Source organism: Asterias rubens, chromosome 16, assembly GCF_902459465.1.
Source record: "Asterias rubens chromosome 16, eAstRub1.3, whole genome shotgun sequence".
Taxonomy (NCBI): domain Eukaryota; kingdom Metazoa; phylum Echinodermata; class Asteroidea; order Forcipulatida; family Asteriidae; genus Asterias; species Asterias rubens.
In genome coordinates, this window is record NC_047077.1 from 1,516,200 (window position 1) to 1,523,189 (window position 6,990).

Sequence of the window (6,990 nt, forward strand, 5' to 3'; positions counted from 1 at the left end):
GTCTCTGGGCCCCTGCACCACGGCCCCATGGCCCCTTTCAAAGAAATGACCGTTCATTGTCTGTGCAAATTCATAGTAAGCCCCCCCCCCCACAACTAAAACATCCTTACTGTTCTGAATATTGTTTGAACACTATACTCAGCAAGCAATGAACATTCACTGTCTGTACACATTCATAGTCAGACCCCCCCCCCCCACCCCCACCAACTGAAACATCCTTACTGTTCTGACTATTTAACATCTATTAAATCGTTTGCAGTACCCGCTGCTAAAACATAGGATTCGAACTGCCTCTAGCTACCGGGCAATCTCGGTGGTCTAGTTGGTATGACACTGCTCTAGAATTGCAAAGGACGTGGGTTCGAATCCCACCCGAGTAAAATGCCTGTGATTTTTTTCACAGGACTCGGGAAAGTACTGAGTATACAGTGCTACACACATCGGTGTATATGGGTAAAAAGCAAAAATTAATATTCTTTATCCCCGATGCAAATTTAACATCTATTAAGTTCTGACTATTGTTAGAACACTATACTCAGCAAGCAATGAACATTCACCGTCTGTACACATTCATAGTCAGACCCCCCCCCCCCCCAACTGAAACATCCTTACTGTTCTGAGTATTGTTACAACACTATACTCAGCAAGCAATGAAAATTCACTGTCTGTACACATTCATAGTCAGACCCCACCCCCCCCCCCCCCCCAACTGAAACATCCTTACTGTTCTGAGTATTGTTATGTAGGGACCTTGGAAAGATCAGGTAAAAGTAAGTGTGTAAATAGATTTAGCCCCCCTATCAAATTTTTGTTAAACAGCCTTTCATTAGTAATTTTTAACTGTTCCATGCTATGCATAGTAAAAATAACACCCATTACAGAGCCAGCATGAAACAGCAGTTGGGCATCCTGGAAACCATGTGCAGGGACCATGTGAGTTTTGGTGCTGTGTGACCTTCATGTCATTCTGTGGATGACTGGAGACTGAAGTACTGACTTAACTTGTTGAGCAACAAACTCATTTCTGTTTCTGTTTTCCTTTCATTCCAGGTATGTAGATTGTATTTAAATTGATACCATAATTATTTTAGGATATATAGATCACTTAGATACAATTCTAGAACTTTTCATGAAACTATGAGATGAGTTATTTGGCTTCAACTTTGATCATCCTAAGTGAAGTTTTAAAGTATACTATACATGTAGGCACTCAGATTAGTTTGTAACTTTTCCCTTTTTAATAATGTGTTTAAGGGACAGAATAACTATTTTTCTTCATGATGCTTTGATAAATGATGGTTGTACTTATAAGTCAAAACATTATAGAATGCCCTCATGCTAAGATTGATTCTTGGTTACTTTCCTAACTATGTGTATTTTGAGGAGAGAAAAGTCAGTTTAGTTTTCAGTTTTTGTAAGTTTAGTTTATGCAGTATACATGTAGCTATGTACATTTACAAGTATGAGTACATTGTACATGTAATTTAGCCCAGCTTTGTTCTATGCATACTCTGTGACTGTGTGGCACCATTAAGTCTGTTAGTGTTAGACTCATTAACTCCATGCCTCAGGGTTTGGTCAGTGGTGCAAGGTCGGAGTTGTATATATTCAAAGTGTTGTACCAAACAAGCCTCTGGGATTTCATTGTTTATAGATTGAAGTTTGCAAGGAGTTTACTACTTCTTGGGTTGTGGTTGGGATTTAGTTAATGGATAAATACTAAAGAAAGTATTGCTAGAAGTGATTAGTTATTATCAACCACAGGAGACATTGCTGAGTTATTTGATGTTTCTCTTTATCCTGTTATTTAGTGTGTTTCTTTGTTTGGATACTAGAGTCAGTTTAGAGCTGTTTCAGATGAACACATTTCTAGTGTGGTGATTTCTGTGCATAATTAGTATGGCTAAAACACAGGTTTTCGTGATTGTAGAATAGTAAATTGCAGTGAATTGTATTGTTATTAGTTAAATCATTGTTGTAACATATTGTCATTCTGTGGATGACTGGAGACTGAAGTACTGACTTAAACTTGTTGAGCAACAAACTCATTTCTGTTTCTGTTTTCCTTTCATTCCAGACCAATTTAATGCGATTCTTCACTGTTTGAATTACCTAACATTGAGGTGTAACACTTGGTTGTCATTACAGAACTATCTGGTTTATAAATAGGTATTCGCGCCCTATGCGGATATCCGGTTAAGAAAAAAAAGGCATTCGCGGTTACGGATAGGAAAACATATTCGCCATTAACCGGATATTTGAATAATTCGCCCAGGCCTACAAGAGAGTATAAGAGACATTTGTTCAAGGTTGATGCTGGAACCTTTTGAATTTTACACAGGTGAAAAAGTGTTTATATTTCTAGGGAGAATAACTCAACGAGCCTTGGAACTCCCCTGTTTCAAATTGAGCAGAGAGAGGACAACAATTTGGGAGTCAATGCATAAGTGTCCTTTTACTGTAAAAAGCTATTGGACTGAGTACTGTTGAATGCGTATCATACATTAGTTGTCTGGTGTACCCTAGGGCCCAACTTATTAAAACATGTTAACATACAATTTTGCTAAGCACAGAAAAATCCTGCTGTTTACCAGCCAGCAGTTCATTTAGCTTTGTTGCCACTGGTGCCTTACTCGTGTCAATTTTTTCTCAGCAAAAAAGTTTCCTGATGAGGAGCATTGGCTGAACAGTACTTTTGATTGCATATTAAATTATACCAATTTGTACTGTATCCCAAATATGCATAAAGCCTATAAACACAAAGATTCTGTCATAAGTTGTTACTGTTGCAACACGTGCCCCACTCATTTTGTACTTAGTCAAGACATTTGCTAAGCAGCATTTTCTGCTTAACATTTTGTTGGATGTTGTATGAGGCTAAGGTTGGACTTCATTTTATTTAAACAATGCAGAAAAAAAAGTCCAGGGTATAAAGGTCCTATACAAGTGTGACACATTTGATAAAGACAAACTATTTTCATTTTTATTCCTGATGGAGGAATTCAAAGCTACATTTGTAAGTTTAAATATTCCTTGTGTCCGGAATTCCAAGACTGATGGGTTCAGAATTGTTAATTTAATCCTTTGTTGAGATCATTTTTTAAAATAAACAGGACATTGATGGGATCCGATACTTACTATAGAGAAAAATAAAAAAATAATAATAACAATACAAATGTTCAAGTGGCTTTTTTGTTTTTAACCACCTGATTGTTTTAATCCTATATAAAGTGTGTATGTCAATGTGCAATTTTCAATGTGTAAATTTGGGGGAGTGGCTTAACTATTTCATATATTGTTTTATTTTTTTTATAACCAATTTGCTTTCTATTTAATTTCAAATTTCAAATTTATGTAAAATTGTTGTAATTCAGCCTTTGTGCTGCGAGGACAGTTTTTTAGTAAACATTTTTCTTTCTATCTATCATGTACGTACATGACAATAATTATGTACATTCATGACAACTATTATTTATGTACATTATAACTTCTCTGTATGCTCAGGTATACACATTGCCTCTGGCTTATTGTGTATGATAATATATTGTGTTGATACAAAAAAAGTTTTTTTTGCTGTAATCATCTAAGATGCAGTACATGTTTGTACGTCTTGTTTAAAAAAGCAACAGGCCATTACACTTGGATGGAGTTTTTAACTTGGTTGTTCATACCCACTAAATTATTGCTGTGTAAGAAATTATATTTAAAGCATTTTGTAATATAAACCGTGTTTTTGACAAAATACAACACATTTATATAACTTACTGGTTTTTAATGAAAGAACATGGCTTGAAACATCAACTGGCATGAAACATCAAATCTTGTAGTCTTCAAGAGTACATTCCAGCATTGATCCGTTAGATGTTGGCTCAACACACTGAATGGTTGCTTTCTGTATATCGTTCAACGATGCCACACCAAGCCCTATGTATTTCTCATATGTGGGAATTCCCGTTTCTATATTTAGCCTTTGTGTTGAACGCTGTGCTATGTGATGTATTGTCATTTACTGTACAGATACTCATACTGCATTACACACTGACTTGACAATGACCTTAACCTCTGACCGGTTCACATAAAACTGGGACTGTGTATGTTTGTGTTGTGAAAGAGGGTGGCGGTTGCCAGCTTGGCATTTACATGTATCCTACTGTGGGAGTTTGCGGAGTTCCCTTAATGGGAAGATTTTCTAAACTGTGGACAACCAAACAAACACTAAATAGGCCTTTTGGTGTGCATAACTGATTACCCTAATTTGTATCCCCAACTTTTTTGGAATAATAACAACTTTTGAAAAAAAACTTCTGTCCATGCAACTCATGGAAACTTGCATTAGCCACAGTATGGGACATGGAAATTAATATAAAATTCCCTTTTCCCCCAAAGTTCTAACCCCAAACTCTAACCCTAGCCTTAGACCCAGCTCTTACCTTAAAACCCATGCAGCCACATAGCACTGGTTTAAAAAAATAACTTTGTTACTGGGGTCTCTTTGAGCTTTCCAAAAAATTATCATATTTGAGGAAGTTTTTGTCACAATGAAACCCTAACAATTGATTTAAAGATAAACATCAAACAATTATGTTTGTGAGTTTTGGTTCTCTTTGAAAATTTATCATTTGTCTCACTGTTATTCGGTTAAAACTTTGGCCTTAAAGGCACTGGACACCTCTGGTTACTGTCAAAGACCAGTCATCTCACATGGTGTATCTCAACATAAGCATAAAATAACAAACCTGTGAAAATTTGAACTCAATTGGTCGTTGAAGTTGCGAGAGAATAATGAAAAGAAAAAAAACCTTGTCAGTCAAGTGTGCTTTCAGATGCTTGAATTTGAGAACTCGACTGAGGTCTGGAACTCAATGCAAATAGTTTAGTAAGAAATAACTTCTTTCTCAAATATTATGTTACTTCAGAGGGTGCCAGTTCTCACAATGTTCTGATGTTATACTAGCAGCAGCTTTTCATTGCTTGTTTCCTAGAAAGTTTTTATGCCAACAAATATTTTGAGTAGTAACCAGTAGTGTCCGGTGCCAATAATCTGCCATGGTATACTAGCATTTTTATCATAAACAGACTAGAATGATATACATGTACAATGGAGTAAGCTTGGGCGATATCACGATATTATCGAATATCGCGATATTAATTTGGAAACGATTTCGATATCGGATGGATTTGGTTTTAATCGAAATATCGATATATCGTGAATAAAATATCGTGAATAAAATAAATCTATATCGCCCAAGCTTACAATGGAGGCAGTTTATCGATCTCTTTTGATCCTTGTTCGTGCAACAATTAATGGGAAGGTCTCGTTAGGGAATGAAAGTTTTTATGTACATTTTGGTGCAGAGAATTGTCAGTTCAACCCTGAGTTTTGCCATGATATTCAATTAGAACTGCATTGAATTGAACCTATCGACTGACACCAAGATTCAGACCAAATTAGTTTTGGTGTTTTTTTTCCCAATGTTTAAAATTTTACTCTGGAAGAGTTTCAGTCTTCACTATTTGACTGTGTTGTTAGAGACTTAATTGTCACCACACTTTTAGGCACTTCAATTTAGAGCCTTGCAATGTTTCAATGTCTGCCAAACCAGTTGATATAAGAATTGATTGATGTTGTAATTGATTATATCTTAACCTCTCAAACCAACAGTTGTGTTCAGTGACACTCAGTGATGGATTTGCTTGTGCATGATGATGTGCTATTGGAGATTTATTGTGCTCACAAACTGCTGGTGATGAAGACTCACTCATGGAAACAGGTAAGGGAAACTATGAATCTTTAACTGATGTTTCTATACAATGTACCTCATACATATTCATGAATGAGTCGAGTTCTCACTGGTCAATTCATCATCATGGGCCAGGTGCTATTTTTACTATTAACAAACGTGCACAAGAGTATTCAAACACATGGTAAATGACAAGTAGAATAGCTCCTGGGCAGCCCAAGCGATAATCTACTTGTCATGAACTTTACCATTGTGGTACTGTTGTACACACAAGCGAACATAGCTGTAGCGACATCCAACACATGAACAAACTTATAATGACGCGTTTTAGTTCACAGTCGCCAATATTGTTCCGGTAACTGAAGATGTATGAAGTATAGTGAAACAAATATAACATGGTTTATTTTGGGTGATAAAACGATATAAGCTACCATCGGTATTGGAAGTTGATATCTCTGGGAGCTTATGTCAACTTTTCACCCTCAAACCTAGTTTTACTTGGATATTATAACTGCAAAAGATAAATAATTGGTTGTGTGTTTTTCAATTAAAACTTCCTTAGTCATGCTGGGAAAATACTGAGGCTGTTGGGATGGTAGTCCACCTTCCTCATTCTAAAGTAGATCTTAACTGCTAGGCCAATGAGCTCACCCAGTGACAAGGAGCAAGTTTGAATCATATTGAAATACTTAGGCAGTTGGGATGGTAGTCAACCTTCCTCATTCTAGAGTAGATCTTAACTGCTAGGCCAATGAGCTCACCCAGTGACAAGGAGCAAGTTTGAATCATATTGAAATACTGAGGCTGTTGAGATGGTAGTCCACCTTCCTCATTCTAGAGTAGATCTTAACTGCTAGGCCAATGAGCTCACCCAGTGACAAGGAACAAGTTTGAATCATATTGAAATACTGAGGCAGTTGGGATGGTAGTCAACCTTCCTCATTCTAGAGTAGATCTTAACTGCTAGGACAATGAGCTCACCCAGTGACAAGGAGCAAGTTTGAATCACATTGAAATACTGAGGCTGTTGAGATGGTAGTCCACCTTCCTCATTCTAAAGTAGATCTTAGCTGTTGGGCCAATGAGCTCACCCAGTGACAAGGAACAAGTTTGAATCACATTGAAATACTGAGGCAGTTGGGATGGTAGTCCACCTTCCTCATTCTAGAGTAGATCTTAACTGCTAGGCCAATGAGCTCACCCAGTGACAAGGAGCAAGTTTGAATCATATTTAAATACTTAGGCAGTT

At 36.8% G+C, this 6,990-nt stretch overlaps 1 long non-coding RNA gene across 1 annotated transcript; it reads left to right on the top strand.

Annotated features, from left to right (window-relative positions):
* Positions 1 to 771: 771 nt before the first annotated feature.
* On the top strand, positions 772 to 6,523 carry LOC117300769. The gene is made up of 3 exons (XR_004520218.1): positions 772 to 1,050; positions 5,663 to 5,771; positions 6,304 to 6,523. It is a non-coding gene; the product is annotated as an uncharacterized LOC117300769 (long non-coding RNA).
* The last annotated feature ends 467 nt before the right edge of the window (positions 6,524 to 6,990 follow it).